Source organism: Felis catus, chromosome A2 (assembly GCF_018350175.1).
Source record: "Felis catus isolate Fca126 chromosome A2, F.catus_Fca126_mat1.0, whole genome shotgun sequence".
Lineage (NCBI taxonomy): Eukaryota > Metazoa > Chordata > Mammalia > Carnivora > Felidae > Felis > Felis catus.
This window is the reverse complement of record NC_058369.1, coordinates 21,592,023-21,609,953: the sequence shown is the minus strand read 5'-3', so window position 1 is coordinate 21,609,953 and position 17,931 is coordinate 21,592,023. Positions and strand designations below refer to the sequence as shown.

Below are 17,931 nucleotides of genomic sequence, written 5' to 3'. Positions count from 1 at the left end.
AGACTGTGCCAACGGGGTAGAAGACGGGAAAGTGTAGAAGCAGGGGTTGCTACAGTCTGGGGTCTCACTTGGGTGGAACAGAGAGCCCTGTGTGTCTTAGGATTACATCTTACCGTGTGATCACGTGTTCACAGTGTAGGTCTGGGTCAAAACATCTATCCAGAACAGTTAACCAAAAAAGTTTGCGTATTCAAAGTTGTAAATAGGCCTTCAGCTATCTGAGAGGCATGATTAGTCAGTGACTCATTGACCAGCTGTTCCGGTTAGTTGAGGTTTTGCCATATTTAACATCTCATTTCTGTATTCATGGAAAACTAGTGAGTTTTTAAAGAGGCTCAATAATCTACTTAATAATATTACTACATAAATAATGTTTTATATTTTTAATTTATTGTATTACTTTAACTTTGCATTTGTGAAATACAGATATCCAGTCATAGAGGGAAAGCAGGTTTGACAGAATTAAGGATTACACGTTGAACAGTTAGCACTTTCAGAATGGCTGAAGAGCTGTACATTTTTTCTTTCATTGTTGTTTTAACTCTTATTGTTTAAATGCCTGTATTAGTGTAGTAAACATGGGTGAGTCTCCTGACTACTCTGTTCCTGGAAGAGGGCAGATACTTTGGGGCATTTCTTGATCACCGCTCCTACGACTGCCTTCTTGACAAGGCTGCTTTTGATTATCTTTCTTGAAACCCTTGAAAAATTGACAATGGCATGAAGCCTGATTTTTTTTTCTTTTCTTTTCTTTCTCCTTTTCTTTTCTTTTTCTTTCTTTCTTTTTTTTTTTTTTTTTTTGTGCCTTAACTTACTGCTCAATTCTTAAGGAAATCAGAGTGGTTAGTTGCTTCCTAGAGTCAGTAAGGTTTTTCTGAATGTGTCAGTTTCTTTGACAGATACCGTCCCTAGGACACTAGTGAGCACCTCTTTTACACCATTCTCTCCCTATTGTGGATCATTGGTGCTCCTGAATTGTCAGTTAGATATTTTGAAAAGCCCAATTTATACACCAGAGTCAGTTTGTTAATTTTTTAAAATAAACATTGGTGTTTGTGAGTAAACTGTTAGATGAGACCTTCTTTTTTTTTTTTTTTTTTTTTTTTTTTTTTTTTTTAAGTGAGCTTCCTGCCCAACACGGGGCCTGAACTCACAGCCCTGAGATCGAGTCATATGCTCTACCAACCCAGCCAGCCAGGCGCCCCATCCTTTCCTTTTTAAAAAAAAAAATTAGTAGATAGGTGTTCTTTCCAGGAGTATAGTTTCCTTTTTATTCGTTTTCATTTTTATTATTGAGCAAAATGGGCAGGAGTAGGTAGTCTGGTAACTAAAGGTAGAAATTTGAAAAACTTTGAGGGGTGTTTTGTTGTTGTGATTATGGTCATTTATGATATTTGAACGCCTCAACTTCTCAATGTAATTAATGTTTATTATTTCCATTTTGTTTCCTTTTTAAAAAAATTTTTTTTAACATTTATTTATTTTTGAGACAGAGAGAGAGAGAGAGCATGAACAGGGAAGGGTCAGAGAAAGAGGGAGACACAGAATCCGAAACAGGCTCCAGGCTCTGAGCTGTCCGCACAGAGCCCGACGCGGGGCTCGAACCCACGGACCGCGAGATCATGACCTGAGCCGAAGTCAGACGCCCAACCGACTGAGCCACCCACGCGCCCCCCCCATTTTGTTTCCTTTTTAAAGCTGGTTTCCCAGTCTTCAATGATGAGTTATATTTACATTTAAAATGTACATAGTTTTTATTATTAATACAAATAACATTGTACATAAATTGGGAAACAGATCTGCTCCTAGATGTTACAGGGGTGGGAGGGTGCTTTTTCCTTAAGGGGCACGTAGGGTCTCCAGGGTGAACTGAGAGCAGCTTTAAATGACTCAGTTGTCAGATCCGGTTGCCAGTAGTGGGCATGACAAGGGAATGGAGAGTTGGGTGGGCTCTTGTGGCCTTCCCTTGTAGGGTGGATCTCCCTTTTTTGCAATGAGTGCTTGAGGAGGGTTGCATGACTCTTGCTGCCAGACCCAGGGCCTTAAGGCACTACAGGGTTCTGAAGACCTTGTCCCAATGTCCCCGCCCAGTCTACCCTCATCTTGGCTTCCTATTAACATGTCTAAAAGGAGCTCTTTCCAGAATACCTCTACTAGTGAAATCTTAGATTCTGGTGTGGTGTTTTTCTACAGCCTCCTCAGGAGGCTTCCATACTCCCCCATCTCATTGTGATCTCCTTTTTCTCTGAGTTCCAGCCCCTTCAGATCTGGACCCATTGTCCAGTCTTTCACTTGCTTCCTAGCCAGTACCCTTACTCTTACCCCCTTGCCCTTCTGTAGCCTCTGCTTTGTAGAAAACCATTTCTAACCAGTCTAGCCTGTGCCCTCTCTGCTATCGGACACAAGCTATTGCAAATTCAGGGTCTCCTCCTAAAGTGGCCCTGTGTGTGGATGGCCCCACAGGGTCCTGTCTTGAGGAAGACCCTTTTCTTTTGCCTTCCATGACCTTTTCAGACCCACCCTTGTTTCTCTGTTTACAGCTCTCTTGGTGGATTCATCCACGTTTAGACCACCTAGCCCTCTTAAACCTTTCTGTTAAGCTTTGTATCCACATGTCCTTTACTGTCTGGACCTTTCCAATTTGAATGCCCCACTGGTCCCTCAAAATGCACAGGTCCAAAACAATTCCTTATTCTACCCCAAAGCTGCTACTCCTCCAGTAGGCCTGTCTGCCGAGATCTCCTTCTCTACGTTCCTCCTCAGCGATGGTAGTAATGGTGTTTGTTTCATCGTGCGGCAGCTCTCCTGTGGAACTCAGTCTTCTTCAGTTACCAGCCTCTGACTTAAGAACATTCATGCAACTCAGACTTGTTAGCTTTCAAACGTTTTTAAAGCTATGGAACCCTTTGTTCAAATGAAATCTTTCTAGGAAGCCTGATATGTAACCTAAATGAAACTAGAGGTCTCCTGGGGGAAGGGAGTAAAGGGCTAGCATCCCATCCTGCCCTGTTGCTTAGCCAGCCTCCCAGGGCTGCCCTCCTCCTCCCCCTCCCACCTCCTCCCCACTCCTCTCCTTCCTCCCCCTCCCACCTCCTCCCCACTCCTCTCCTTCCTCCCCTCCTCCATCCTCCCCCCTCCTACTCCCTCCTCCCCCTCCCCTCCCCCATCCTTCCCCCTCCTCCTCCCTCCTTTCCCTCCCTCCCTCCCTCCCTCCCTTCCTCCTCCTCCTCCTCCTCCTCCTCCTCCTCCTCCTCCTCCTCCTTCTCTTCCTCCTTCTCGGGGCAGATTTGGCATCCAGCGCCTGGACTCTGTACAGGGAGCTTCTGCAGTTACTTCTAGTACTGCCCTGAGGGCACTCTGTGTATTTGAAAATCGCTTTATGTTTTGCACCCACCTCTTTCCCATTGGTTTTCCTTTGGAAATTTTTAATTGTGACTGATAAACATAAAATTAGTGCCAGTGATGAATCTGCCAAGGAAACGGAAAGCCACTTTGGAAAGTGAAACTGGGTATTAAAAGAGCCAGCTCCATTAAATGCTGAAACCTTCAGAAGTGCCCAACGGCTTCTTTCAAAATTTACATGTCTCTTCTGACTGTACTTTTCTGTCTTTAAAGCTGCATTTCTATGACATGAACATTCAAGATAAACTTAGTTTAATTTTACTGTTTTTGTTTTGTCCCTTGACCAGTATAGCAGGTTTATTCAACCCACAGTGTTACTAAAATGTTAAGTATTTGTAGTGAAAAATGTAAACATTGTTCTATTGACTCCAAATGGTCCCCCCATCCTCCCTGCTCTCCAGTTAATCTGACACTGTGGCCAGATAGAGCTCTCTAAACAAATTTGATTTTATCATGGAGAACTCTCACTGCCAGTGGGGATGAAGTCCAAACTCCTCCGGAAAGCATGCAGAATCTTCGAAGAGCTCCTCTTGTGTGACCTGTCCCACTCATCTCCCTCTCTCTCACATGCTTCCCCCCGCCCCCAGCCGCACCGAGACCCTGCTCTTCTGCAAATCCTTTTCCATGGATGTCCCTCTGTCTAGAGTGTCCTTCCACTAACACAGGACTTCAGAAATGTCAATCTTGCGTGTAGCACTTTCATGCTCTTTGTCGTATTCAATTACCATAATCACTTTTAATATTAAAAAGTTGACTTTTGAATATTTGATTTTTAACTTAAATTTCATAAAGTATTATTACATTTAAAAATGAAAAATAATGAAATACAAGTAATAAATCTAATCAGTTTATTAAAATACTTCAGTAAGGTTTTCAACAAAGCCCTTTCTTCATACTTAAATATTTTTATTTTTTAAATTTTTTAAATTATTTTTTTAATGTTTATTCTTGGGAGAGACAGAGCATGAGTGAGGGAGGGGCAGAGAGAGAGAGGGAGACACAGAATCTGAAGCAGGCTCCAGCTTCTGAGCTATCAGCACAGAGCCCGACACGGGGCTTGAACTCACAAGCCATGAGATCATGACCTGAGCCAAAGTTGGATGCTTAACCAACTGAGCTACCCAGGCACCCCCATACTTAAATATTTTTAAAACTAGGTACCTGATAGTAGATGATATTAAGTAATTGTTGATTATTTTTCCTTTTTATTTTTTTTAGGTGTGCTAATGGCATTGTGATTATATAGGAGAATGCCCTTATTCCTGGGGGACAGCAGCTGAAGCGTTTAGAGGTGAGGTGTCATGATGTCTCCAATACTTCCAGATAGCTCAGAAGTATACATATATGTACGTACGTATACACAGATAAAGCTAATCGGGAAATAGTTAATCATTTTTGAATCTAAGTGGAGAGTATTTGGATTTTTTCTTTGAAAATTTTGATGAAACCCTGTTTTTGTTTGAGATGGGGAGAGTATAAAAATGGCTGCGAGAAAAGTTGGTATTAATAAAAATTTTTAGGGGCACCTGGGTGGTGCTGTTGGTTGAGTGTCTGACTCTTGATTTTGGCTCAGGTCATGATCTCGCAGTTCGTGGGATCAAGCCCTGCGTTGGTCTCTGCGCTGACAGCATGAAGCTTGCTGGGGATTCTCTCTCTCCCTCTCTCTGTGCCTCATCTCTCAAAATAAGTAAATTAAAAAAAAAATAAAACAAGTTTTTAATCTCAGCTCATGACGAGTAACACACACAGACACACACACACACAGCACAGATCCACTTGTTGAAGTGACATGTAGACTTGCATTTTTGTGTGGCGGGAACACCACATAATTGAAGTTCTTTTTAAAAGATAATTAACTTTAAAATTGAGATATGGTTGACATGCAGCATTGTATTGGTTTCAGGTGTGCAACACAATGATTCAATATTTGTATATATTAGGGGATGATGACCACAGCAAGTCTAGTTAACATTCTTCACCACACACAATTACAAATCTTTTTTCTGTGTGTGTGATGAGAACTTTTAAGATTTACTCTCTTAGCATATATGCAATACAGTATTATTAACTATAATCGCTGTGCTGTACGTTACATCCCAGGACTTAATTTATTTTATAATTGGAAGTTTGTGCTTTTGAAGTTTTTAATAAAATTTTATTTAAGTAGTAGCTGTGAACTTACAGTTGCAAGTTTTATGTGTTAACGTCCCCCCCCACCCCACCATTCCACCATAAAATTTCTATATAATATACTTTAAAAGAAAGAGCCTTTACAGCCCCTACATTTTCTTCTGTCCCATCAGTGGCTTGGGTGTTGTGCAGAGTGGAATGCACTGAGGAAATCCCTGCTTGCCCTGTAAGACTCCAGTCGTGTGTGAGGTCTCCCTTCCTAGACTGCTCTTGGCCACATTAACTACCCTTTACCCTGGGTGCTCATGTGCTAGTATTCTACTCTTACAAATATTACAGTTGTAATTATGTATTCAGTGTTTCTCATCTCTACCAGAACGTGAGCTCAAGGTCAGAGACCATGTTTTCCTCCCCATCAGTACCTCGCACAGCCTAGCAGAGAGCAGGTGGTGGGTAACTACGGCTGATGGAGGCACACAGGCAGCATTGCAGTACCACCGTCTGTAACATTTCTTTCCCCACGAAAATGCATTGTGTGCAAAACAAGAAGCTATCATGTTTAGTCAGATTCCATCTTGTCACTCCCAGGCTTAGAGCCTGCCAGTGACTTTCCGTAGTCGTTACAGTAAAATCCAAACTCCTTTTGTGGCCTGTAATGCCTTTGGTGATTTGTCCCCTACCCGTCTCTGCCATGTTTCCACTGCTTTCCCATGTTTTTTCTGTCCCTCCAAGCACACCAAGTTTATTATAGTTAGTTCCTTTTCGTCATAGGATGATAGGGGCTTCAGCTCAGGGGTGAAACTTGCTTCAATATGCTTACCTTCACTCCAGGTACTACTTTCATATGGCTGTTTGGTTTTCTTTATGGCATTTATCACTATATGAAATTATCTTATTTTCAGCTCACTTTTGTATTTAAATTAAAAAATTTAATTTATTGTATATGCTTTGAAGGCACACTGTAGAGAATATTAAAATCTACTCCAGGGGCGCCTGGGTGGCGCAGTCGGTTAAGCGTCCGACTTCAGCCAGGTCACGATCTCGCGGTCCGTGAGTTCGAGCCCCGCGTCGGGCTCTGTGCTGACCGCTCAGAGCCTGCAGCCTGTTTCCGATTCTGTGTCTCCCTCTCTCTCTGCCCCTCCCCCGTTCATGCTCTGTCTCTCTCTGTCCCAAAAATAAATAAAAACATTGAAAAAAAAAATTAAAAAAAAAAAATTAAAAAAAAATCTACTCCAGTGATGTTTTTCCTTATTGCTCCTTGTGGGAGAACTCGACAATGCCCTGATGCATTGTTCTTGTATATACTATTGTAAACTTCATGAAGACAGGAACTGGGTCTTTTTTTTTTTTTTAATTAAGTTTTTAATTTCAATTCCAGTATAGTTAACAGAATGCTATATTAATTTCAAGGGCACAACACAGTGATTCAACACTTCCATACAACACCTGGTGCTCATCACAGCAAGTGTCCTCTTTAATCTCCATCACCTATTTCCCTCATCCCCTACCCCATCCCCTCTGGTGACCATCAGTTCTCTGTAGTTAAGAGTCTGTTTCTTGATTTGCCTCTCTCCCTTTCTCTCTCTTTCCCCTTTCTTGTTTGTTTTGTTTCTTAAATTCCACATATGAGTGAAATCATATGGTATTTGTCTTTCTCTGACTGGCTTATTTCACTTAGCATAATACTCTCTAGCTCCATCCATGTTCTAAATGGCAAGATTCCATTCTTTTTTTAGGGCTGAGTAATATTCCATTGTATGTACATACCACATCTTCTTTACCCGTTCATCAGTCAGTGAACACTTGAGCTGCTTCTCTAATGTGGCTTTTGTAAATAATGCTGCAATAAACACAGGGGTGCATGTATCCATTTCAGTTAATGTTTTTGTATTTTGGGGGTAAATACCCAGTAGTACAATTGCTGGATCATAGGGTAGTTCTATTTGTAACTTTTTGAGGAACCTCCATACTGTTTTCCACAGTGGCTGCACCATTTGGCATCCCCACCAGCAGTGCAGGAGGAGGAATTGGGTCTGTCTTAACCAGCATGGCGTGCCTGCTACTGAGATAGTGCATGGCAAATACATCTATGTTAAATGGAGGTGTGAATAAACAACCAACCTGTAGATGATCTAGGAAGTCATTTTTTCCCCCAGAGTCCAGAGATTTTTGTACAGTGTTATATAGTTTAATTCTGGATGTTCAGAATTTTTTTCATGAGAACTCAGCAGTTTGCTGCTTAGAGTATCTATTTTGGTTAATGTTTTAGGTTAGCAAAATTTCTTTCCTTAACTTCATTGTCATTATTTCAACTTAGCATTTTTTTCCAAGGTAACTGCACATCTATAGGTCTTCAACAAATATACTTCCACTAGTAAAAATCCAGTTGGAGGGCATTAGTTACAGTCATTTGCTTTACTTTTTCTGGTAGTAGTTGTAGAGGTGGTCAGCAGTCTGGTTCTGTGTGGGGGTGAGGTTGTGCCACCTGCCACTTCATTTGCCCAGGTGTGACTGACTGATGAGAGCCTGTTACTGGCAGGTGTGTGAGCCCCATGCTGAGCTTCGGGATCAGACTGAGTGGATCCGCTGTCCTCTCACTGTTGTTAACTGAATCGGTGCTCTGGGGTCCCTGAGGCCAGGGAAGGCATCTGCAGAGGTGGAGGAGAGTTGGACATGCTTACTGAAGCTTTATCTGCAGTCCCTCTCCCCAGTCCTGCTTTGGAGAAGCTTTGGAAATTTTGAAGCTATAGGGAGAAACCCTCTAGTTTTTTTTACTGAAGTGACTTTTGCTGGGGTGAGTAGGAAATTTGGACTCTTCAGAAATTCTAAAGTTCTTTGTAAGTTTAGAGATAAGATCTTCGGTGAAACTGTTTCCTCATAAAATCTGATTAGAACACAATATTAACATATGAAATGTAACTGACTTTAGTTATGGACTTACTGATGTATTTGAATCCTTTAAACTTTGGTTACATTAGAGCCAGACATTTAGGAGATTTTTGCATCTTGGTTTGAGAAGCAAGTGAAAAAAAAATTTTTTTTTTAACATTATGGCAAGAAATTGGCTATGGCTTTGGAGGAGGAAGGTAGAGTGCACCTCTGTATATCCACTCCACACTTGTTTAAATAAATTCAAATTTTTCCACAAAGAATTAGAGATGGATAAGAAAGAAGAGATTGCATATTATTATTTTTATTTTTTAAGATTTTATCATTGAGTAATCTCTACATCCAACATGGGGCTTGAACTCACAACCCTGAGATCAGACTCACATGCTCTACCAACTGAGCCAGCTGGGTGCCCTGAGATTGCTTTTAATAGCAACACTTTTTCTTCCATTGCTTTAATTTTATCATAATCACAGACTTAAGGACTTGTTAATTTTAACAGGGATACGTGTACCTAGTAAAATATTTTCAAATTTGAAAAAGTGTACTCCTTTACTGAGACGCTCAGTCCCTTCTGTAGGCCACTGTTACTCCTACTTTCTTTTTTCTTTCCAGAAAAATTCTGTTTGTATAAAAACATGTATTTCCCTACCCACTTAAAAAAAAAAAAAACAATTGGTAGGGCTCTTTTCATTTATTTTTATTTTTTTTGAGTTTATTTCTATTTGTTTTGAGAGAGATGGAGAGCAAGCAGGAGGGAGACAGAGAGAGGGAGATAGAATCCTAAGCAGGCTCTGTGCTAACGGCAGGCATGACCTGAGCCACAGCCAAGAGTTAGTGCTTTACCGACTGAGCCACCCAGTCGCACCGGTACCCTTCATTTAAAATATCTGAGGTATATCAAAGTACACAAAGCCCTGCCTCATTCTTTTTTTTATATTATTATTTTTTAACATTTATTCACCTTTGAGAGACAGAGCACAAGTGGGGGAGGGGCAGAGAGAGATGGAGACACAGAATCTGAAGCAGGCTCCAGGCTCTGAGCCGTCAGCACAGAGTCTGATGTGGGGCTTGAACCCATGAACTGTGAGATCATGACCTGAGTCGAAGTCCAACACTTAACCGACTGAGCCACCCAGGCGCCCCCTGCCTCATTCTTTTAATGATTATCTAGGAGTCTGTTATATTGGATGCACCTTGTTCTTTTTCTTCCTCTTTTTCTTTTAAAGTAGGCTTCATGGGCGCCTGGGTGGTTCAGTCGGTTAAGCAACTGACTTCAGCTCAGGTCATGATCTCACAGTTCATGAGTTCGAGCCCCATGTCAGGCTGTTCCAGTGTCAGCACAGAGCCCGCTTCAGATCCTCCGTCTCCCTCTCTCTCTGTTCCTCCTCTGCTTTCACACATTTTCTCTCTGAAAAATAAATAAACGTTAAAAAAAATGTTTCTTTAAGAAAAAATAAAGCAGGCTTCATGCCCAACATGGGATTTGAATTCATGACCCCAAGCTGAAGAGTCGCATGCTCTACCTACTGAGCCAGCCAGGTGCTCCCAGGATGCATGTTAATTTATTCAGCCAGTTCCCTATTTGTATACATTTTGTGTTATTTCCAGTTTTTTAATGTTACAAACAGTACCATGGATTAATGATAACTGAATGTGCTTGGATTAAGATGAGCTTTGTAATGTTTAAAGTTTTTTTCTGAGTTAGTGTATCTGTAGAAAAATGTTCTCCAACCCATCCCTGTCCCCCAAATCCAGAGAAAAGAGGAAGTGGGTGCAGTGGAGTAAGCGTAGTAGGAGGCAGAGTCATGTAGAGGCCTTCTGCCGGCTCTGCCACTCTCCCCCCTTTCCCTGCTGCAGGAGAGGTGCCGCAGACTGAGTTCCTGAAGCGTCTGCAGATTCTGTAGATGTCCGTAGATGTCCATAGCCTGCTGACGTGTGGACCAGGCCTTTAGAGTCCAAGCCCTGAGTGCATGCTGCTTGTTACAAATTTAGATAATTTGTTTTGGTTTTTGGTTTTGAGACAATTGCAGCACCGTGGATTGGCTAACAAATTATATCACTTTCTGGAAGTATATTTGTGTTCCTTTGCTCGTTTGGCAGATATGTACCTAAATTAAAAAATAAAAACCAGTTGATTTTTATTTGAGCTACTTGGCAAGGAACTTTAAACATGATGCTTTGGTTCCAGTACAGTAATTTCTGAAGAAACTGAATTTGGAATGTTGATGCATTCTGTAGTTGAACCCTGTTCAACTCAGTATATCCCGGTAGTCCGAGTTCTTAGTTATGACACTTCAGAACACTACTCAAAGCACATATTCATACCCCCATTAGTGTCTCCTCTGTGTACTGCTGTTGCTTCTAAAATACTTTCCTCAAAACATGTGTGACAGTTCTTGGTAGTGTATTCTTTCTCTTTGTGTTCGTACTGTCCTAACCCATGACTGTGTCCTGTGTTCAGAGGACGTGCACGCTGAGCCAGTGGCGGGCAGGTGGGCGTGTGCTAGTGGTCTGTGAGCGTCATTGCTCTTGGCTGTAGTGATGGTCAGCCACTGAGGGTGCCCCTGGGTGTTCCTGAGCCAAGTGTGTTTGCTCTGCTGTGGCCTTCTTTCTGCCACTTATTTTATGTTCTAGTGAGTAGTTCTGACCTATGGAGGCAGGCAGAAGGCTGTGACTTGTAGACTTGGGTTGTGGCGAAGAAAGTGTCACACAGTATCAGATACTATGTCGGAAAGCAAGTTTTAAAGGTGCCTACAAGAAGGGATATGAGAAGCATAGAAATCAGTAGGTTAGTCAGATTCTTTATCTTGTGAAAGGCTTTGTAAGACCACAGGAGAGCCTGGTGAGTTGGACCATCGAGTGTTTAAAGAACAGGTGGCTTGAAGACATGTTTTCACTTGAAGAATTTGAAGGGCAAGCCGATTACTTGTGGATAATGCCCGATACGTTTATACAGGGACTCTGCTTTAACGAGCTCTGAGATTCTTCCATTCATTCTTGTTGAAAAAGGTGCTCCCGATTGGCTAGTGCGCACCCTAGGACGAGTCCGAGGTACTGACCTGAGGCAGAGGTAGGCGGATTTCTTTCTCCTGTGACGGTAACAGTGTTCCTCCCTGGTGGCAGGAGTGTTATTGCTGCCGAAGAAAGTTATATGTTTTCCCCTCAGTACTGAATCAGAGGTAACCATTATACCATGGCTAAATAGCTATGAAGTGTGAAGCATTAGTGTCAGGAGTTTAAGGAATGCCAAGTGGAGTGAGCTCCCTGCCCTGGAGAAGCTTACGGTTCTGTGGTAAGACATGCCACGGAATAGCTCGTGTTTAAGTGCTGTCAAAAGAGGTACAGAGTGCCTGCCGTGGAATGTATTTTGGCAGGGGTGTGGGAGGGGCTGATGTCTTACAGGGTATTGTTTTGGGAAATCATTTTTGTGGGAGGAAAGGTCAGGGAATGAGTGATCAGTGAATACTTATTCATATATTGTTAGTGTAAGACTTTCTGATAAACTAAATTATTTGGTTTTTTAATGTGTAAAGAAGAAAATAACCCTGAACTTTTCCTTTAAAAATCCCTTTCCAAGCCTTTATCTTTAGCACTGTTTCCTCCTAAAAGCTTTAACCCTGGTGAGATTCCTTCTAGCTCTTTCTCTTTGAAAGCAGTAGAGGAAGCAAAGAGGTAGCTCTAATGTTTCCTGGGCTGTTCACATCTGGAACTTAGGCCTACAGGGACCCACCTGGAATTGGAGGAGTGTGTAGTAGTCAGGACAGGGGGGTGGAGGGAAAACTCATCCTCTGGCTGTGAGCGTGCAGCTTGGCAAGAGTTATATTATGTCCTTAGTGGGCCCCAAACTTTGTACTTTATGTTATCTGTTGAGCTCCCGTATTTGCTCTTTAATTGCTGAGGGAGCTTATTATGTTGAGTGCTTATATGTGAGTCATTTTCACTGTTTCGATTTATGGTTCTCAGTTTTGTGAATCTTCCCTTTCCAATACAGGTTAATCTTAAACTTTTTTTTATGATTAATTTTTAAAATAAACTAGTTTCGGTAGAATGGTAATAAGGGGACCAGAAATGTAAGTTTAGTCAGCTGACTAGAGAATTTTGGTGGGGTAGGTTGTAGATGAAAAGAAGTGCCTGTTTGTTAAAGCTTGTTACTTTTCCTATTTATACTTTCTGGGTGTTTGTTTGTTTGTTTATTTATTTATTTATTTATTTTTGAGAGAGAGAGAGAGAGAGAGAGAGAGAGAGAGAGAGAGAAGAGAGTGAGAGAGCATGCATGTGCATGGGGAAGGGGCAGAGAGGGAGAGAGAGAATCCCAAGCAGGCTTTGCACTGTCAGCACAGAGTCTGACTTGGGGCTCCATCCCACATACAGTGAGATCATGACCTGAGCAGAAACCAAGAGTTGGATGCTTAACGGACCAAGCCACCCAGGTGACCCTGCTATTTATACTTTTAAGTTCTTGTTTGAGAAGTAAATATTACCTTGGCAATTTGCTTTTTTTTCTTTTTTTAAGTTTTTAAAGTTTGTTTATTTTGAGAGAGAGAGAAACGGAACGAGTGGGGAAGAGCAGAGAGAGAGAAAGAGAGAGAATCCCAGGCAGTCTCAGCCTGATGGGGGGTTGAACACACAAACCGTGAAATCATGACCTGAACTGAAATCAAGAGTCCGATGCTTAACTGACTGAACCACCCAGGTGTCCCAGCAATTTGTTTTTATATGTGGTGATATTTGTAGTACTAATGGTCAAAAGTTAATTTTTCTTTAAATAATTTTAAACTTTATGCTTTCTTAGGAGTGATGAATTACATTTTGGGGCAGAACTTTCTCTAAAGGACTGCACATACGTCGCTGCTCCAGCCATCCATTTGGGGGCAAGTTTCGTTCCCACAACACAGCCCAACACCTTTAACAAGCAAAATCCATTTCTAAGTGTTGGCAATTTTATAACAATTTATAAAGCTTGTGTACCAAAGCTGACTTTTCTTCTTTGGTTCTTACCTCGTCTCACTTCTGTTTATGAGTGGGTCTGAACTAGTTTCCAGTCTCATGTTCAAAGCAGACCCTTTCAGCAGGGAGGACTATGAGTGGAGATAGTGGTGGCAGCAGTTAGCAAAAGCCCAGCATTACTTTGGGGCTGGACATAAGGGTTCTTTTGAGAGGCTGGAGTTACCAAGGAAAACTGAGAATGTGTTCAGGACCCTCACTCTTAAACATACAAGAAAGTAAAGATATATTTCAGAAATATTTCCATCCACTGTTAAACTATGCTTTGGTGCATGAAGAAAGACCAAGCTTCATTTATATCTAGGCTTTATTGCCTTCATCCAAAAAGGGAATGGGACTTTCAGATTTCTTCTAGTTTTAAAATTCTTCATTGCAGGCGCTTGGTTGGCTGAATCACTTGAGCGTCTGACTCTTGACTTTGGCTCAGGTCATGATCCCAGGGTCATGGGATTGAACCCCACATTGGGCTCCCCACTGAGCGTGGAGCCTTCTCTCTCTCTCTCTCTCTCTCTCTCTCTCTCTCTGCCTGTCTCTGGCTCATGTGCGTGCTGGCGCTCTCTCTAAAAAAAAAAAAAAGAAAGAAAAATTTCTCATTGCTTTCTAGAAAATTTACATATGATTATTTTTCTCTTAGAACCATAGTTAATAATGGGGCACCTAGGTGGCTCAGTCAGTTAAGCGTCCAAATTTGGCTCAGGTCATGATCTCGCGGTTTGGGAGTTCAAGCCCCGCATTGGGCTCTGGTGGGACAGCTTGGAACCTGGAGCCAGCTTCAGATTCTGTGTCTCCCTTTCTTTCTATCCCTCCCTCCCTCCCTCCCTCCCCCCCCCTCTCTCTCTCTCTCTCAAAAATAAATATTAAAAAAAAATTAAAAGAAACTAGCTAATAAGGTAATACTTTAATCTGGTCAGCTAAATTTATAGGTACTATAAATTCTGTATTTCTATATTGATTCTTTACATTTCTATAAAAATATTAAAAATATTATAACCGTATCATGTTATACATAGTTTTTCCCTGTATTGACTATTGCAGAATGTTAATTTACAATTTAATTTTCTTTGGCTAAAGCTATTATATTCTCACTGGGTAGGAGTCCTATAGGAATTTCTATTGTGTGAATTCCAGCAAGATTCACGGACCAGCCCCTGACTTTTTAAGGATCAGGTAGGAGTTCGCAATCTATTCAGAATTTGCTCAGCGTCCTCATTGTCACCACCTTGGTCCTAGCTATCATCCAGTCTCCTTTGGACTGTTTCAGTAGTCTCCTAACTGGTCCCCTGCTTTCTGCCCTTGCTGCTTCCAAGTCTGCCCTTGACACAGAGGGATTCTGTTGATAGCTAAGTCATGTGATGTCACTTCTCTGCTCAGAATCTACTACTATAGCTAATGTCTTTATTGTATCCTACAAGGCTTTGTGGCCTACCCCCCCACCTCTCAGACTTCCTCCCTTTATCTGTTCTGGCCACGTAGGACTCCTGCTTTTCTCTAGCAGGCAAGAAGGCTCCCTCCTTAGGGCCTTTGCACGTGTTGTTCCTCTGCCTGGAATGCTCTTCCTGTAGATATGTGCACGACTGGCTCCCTCACTTCCTTGGGCTCTTTTCCCAAAAATCACCTCCGTGACCTGTGTATCTAAAATTTCAGCCCTCCTCCGCTTCATATCCCTGCCCTACTTAGTTTACTTTTTTTTTTCTCCTAAGCATTGATTATCTAACACTGTGTGTTGTGTTTATGTTTTGTGTATTATCTCTCCCTTCCACTAGAATGTAAGCTCTTTGAGGACAGGGATTTTTGTCTGTGTTGTTTACTCCTGTGTGTCTAGCACCTATAACAGGGTCTGGCCTATGGTAGGTGTGCAGTAAAAATTTGTTGAATGAGTGAATGAACGAATGAATATTTCTTAGCACAGAAAAAGCATAGGTTCACCCTGGTCTGTGAATTATATAAATTTTGAATTTAGTGGACTGTCAGTCAGTGTCTAGTTGGAAACCACTCCAGGTGCTTCGGTCAAAAAGGGGTATATCTCTAGGAATTAGATAGAAGGGCTGGAGGAGCAAATGGGGAATGTGGTATTAGAGCCCACACACCCCCATTTTGATTTGATGCTGCTGGAGTTCACTATCACCAAGTAGGAACCTGTCCTCCTCTTGAGGCTGCTGGCAGAGCCTCGTGGGGGAACCCAGCTACAAGGGCCTGGAAATGTAGATTTCAGGCCCGCTGATTCGGGGACAGTCTAGAAGCGTAGGCTTGGGGCTAAGTACTGGCACAAACTGTCCAGCACAGGGGGTATTTATTTAATTCATTTGGGGAGATAAACTTAGCTGTAGGACAAACTAAACTGAGTAGTTTGGGCTGTGATGCCAAATTAATAGCACAGGGTAAGATTTGAGATCATGAGTGAAACATAGAAAGCTAAGAATCAAATCCCAGCTTAGCCTAGTCACATCCATGTGTTGAACCACAAAACTGAACTCAGCTTCTAGAAATGGAACACGACAGGAAACATATCTTTACTGTGGCCATGATCTCTTAGCATGATTAAGTGCTCATTTCCGTGAGTTCAGTAAATCTGTATTTAGGCCCAATTGTGTCCCAGATTAGATCTCTGTCACCTAAAGGATCATACTGGCCTCTCCTAATCTGATTACAGACTGGTTACTCAGAGTCTTGCTGTCATTTACAGGCCTAGGATATGACAGGCTTGTATTTATGGTACCTCTGACCAAGTGCTCCTTTCTCTGCTGCCGAAATTGTCCCTCGCTCCCCATCCCCCAAGACCAATCGCCAGCATTTTGTTGCTCTTCTCCCTTCCTTTCTCTTCTGACTTTATAACAAGGGCAACAAAGTCTAAATATATTTGATTGCTAACCATATTCATGTTCAGTACTCATCAATATTTATGACATTGATCTATCAATAATAAGCTTATTTTTATTAGGATGATAGCATTTCTTAAAGTTTATTTTTGAGAGAGAATGAGCGAGTGAGCAGGGGAGGGGTAGAGAGAAAGGGAGAGAGAGGATCCCAAGCAAGCTCCACACTGTCAGTGCAGAGCTCTACGTGGGGCTTCAACCCACGAACTCTGAGATCATGACCTGAGCCAAGATCAAGAGTCAGATGTTTTTTAACCAACTGAGCTACCCAGGCACCCCTAGATGATAGCATTTTTAATCTCTCATGAAGCGGAGGGAGAAAATAGTGGAAAAGTTAGGAATTGGTGGGACCCCTGTTCCCTTTCCCTTTTCCTCACTACCCTAGGCCCCAATTAAGACTGGCCCAGGGATTTAGGTTGAGTGTATGTTTCTTAGATGTGAAGTTTGTCATTGGTAGATCAAGGAACTAACTCCTCCTCCCCCCTCCCCCCGCCCCCCAACAAAATGAAATCCTGTGCAATGGTTATATTTATAGATTTGGAACTCTACCATGATTTTGTTTTTTTATGAAATTCACATCCTTTTTTCTCCTTAAAAACTGAAATTCTGAGGGCTATTAATGTTAAAAAGGTCTCTTCAGAGCATAATTTATCATTTTTTTTTGATGAGTTAAATAATTTATGTTCAAGTACCAGCTTATTTCATTCATCAGATTATTTTCGATTTCTGTAATGCTGATTACTTTTATTTAAGGATGATCCTGTGCTACTTGTAAACATAAATTAATGAATCTTTCATGTGCTGGTTTGGATCCGTCTCATTATGTTCATGGATTCACTTGTAAGCATGTAATCGATTTCTTAAAATTGTATCTAGTTCAGTCCCTAACTTTGTAATAGGATTTAAAAATTATTTTCTTCATCCAAACTGAAAATATGCTTCTGTTATTTTTATTTTCCCACACACCAGAATAATTTCTATAGCAAAAAAATTAACTGGCAGAGCAGCTTAGATTCTTGTGTCCTTTGTGTCACCAAATAAATGAAGGCTTAATATTTGCATCTCTACTGACAGCTGTAGCATTTTATTGAATGCTATAGAGATGGAATCCTTGTGAGGAACGACTGTACTGAGGGGTGGGAGAGACTCTGGCCTCTGGTGTGTTTGCCTGTTTAGTCTTCTGAATGTCCTTTTCTGAATTTGAAACACCATGTTAGAACTATTACCTCATCAAAATTCTGTGAGAAAAATGTTCTATTTGAATTTAAGCAAAATTCACTTATTTTCTTCTTCTGCATGCTTCCCCTACTTTCTCCCTTCAAATGGTTTTATTCCTACCCTGAAGTTGGTCTGGTTTGGAACCGTGGTTATTGGAGACTCTGTAGGAAGGTGCTGGGCTGACAATGCAGGGGCTGGGAGGCTGTGACCCAGAGCAGGTGGCAGGGCAGTCCTGCTTTCCTGTGTCCTCATGTGTTCCCAAGGAGTTGATGTCTTATGAAAACATCTTTAGAACCTGTCATCAATTCATTTAAATTAAATCTCCTTTTTTTTTTTTTAAATTTTTTCAACTTTTTTTTTTTTTTTTTTTTTTGGGACAGAGAGAGACAGAGCATGAACGGGGGAGGGGCAG

At 41.6% G+C, this 17,931-nt stretch overlaps 1 protein-coding gene across 11 annotated transcripts in view; it reads left to right on the top strand.

The window, feature by feature from the left end:
• The window catches only part of SFMBT1 (Scm like with four mbt domains 1), a 135,082-nt gene that overhangs the window by 7,826 nt on the left and 109,325 nt on the right, over window positions 1–17,931 (top strand). For 7 of the 11 annotated variants that reach the window (XM_045051367.1, XM_045051355.1, XM_023249657.2 and 4 more), the window contains exon 2: window positions 4,621–4,693. The exons of 2 other annotated variants lie outside the window; for them this stretch is intronic. The gene's annotated coding sequence lies outside the window, so the exon portion shown is untranslated. Of the gene's footprint in view, window positions 1–4,620; window positions 4,749–14,573; window positions 14,596–17,931 lie in introns of those variants that run through there. 2 more of the 11 variants (XM_045051371.1, XM_045051383.1) reach the window with 2 other exon arrangements.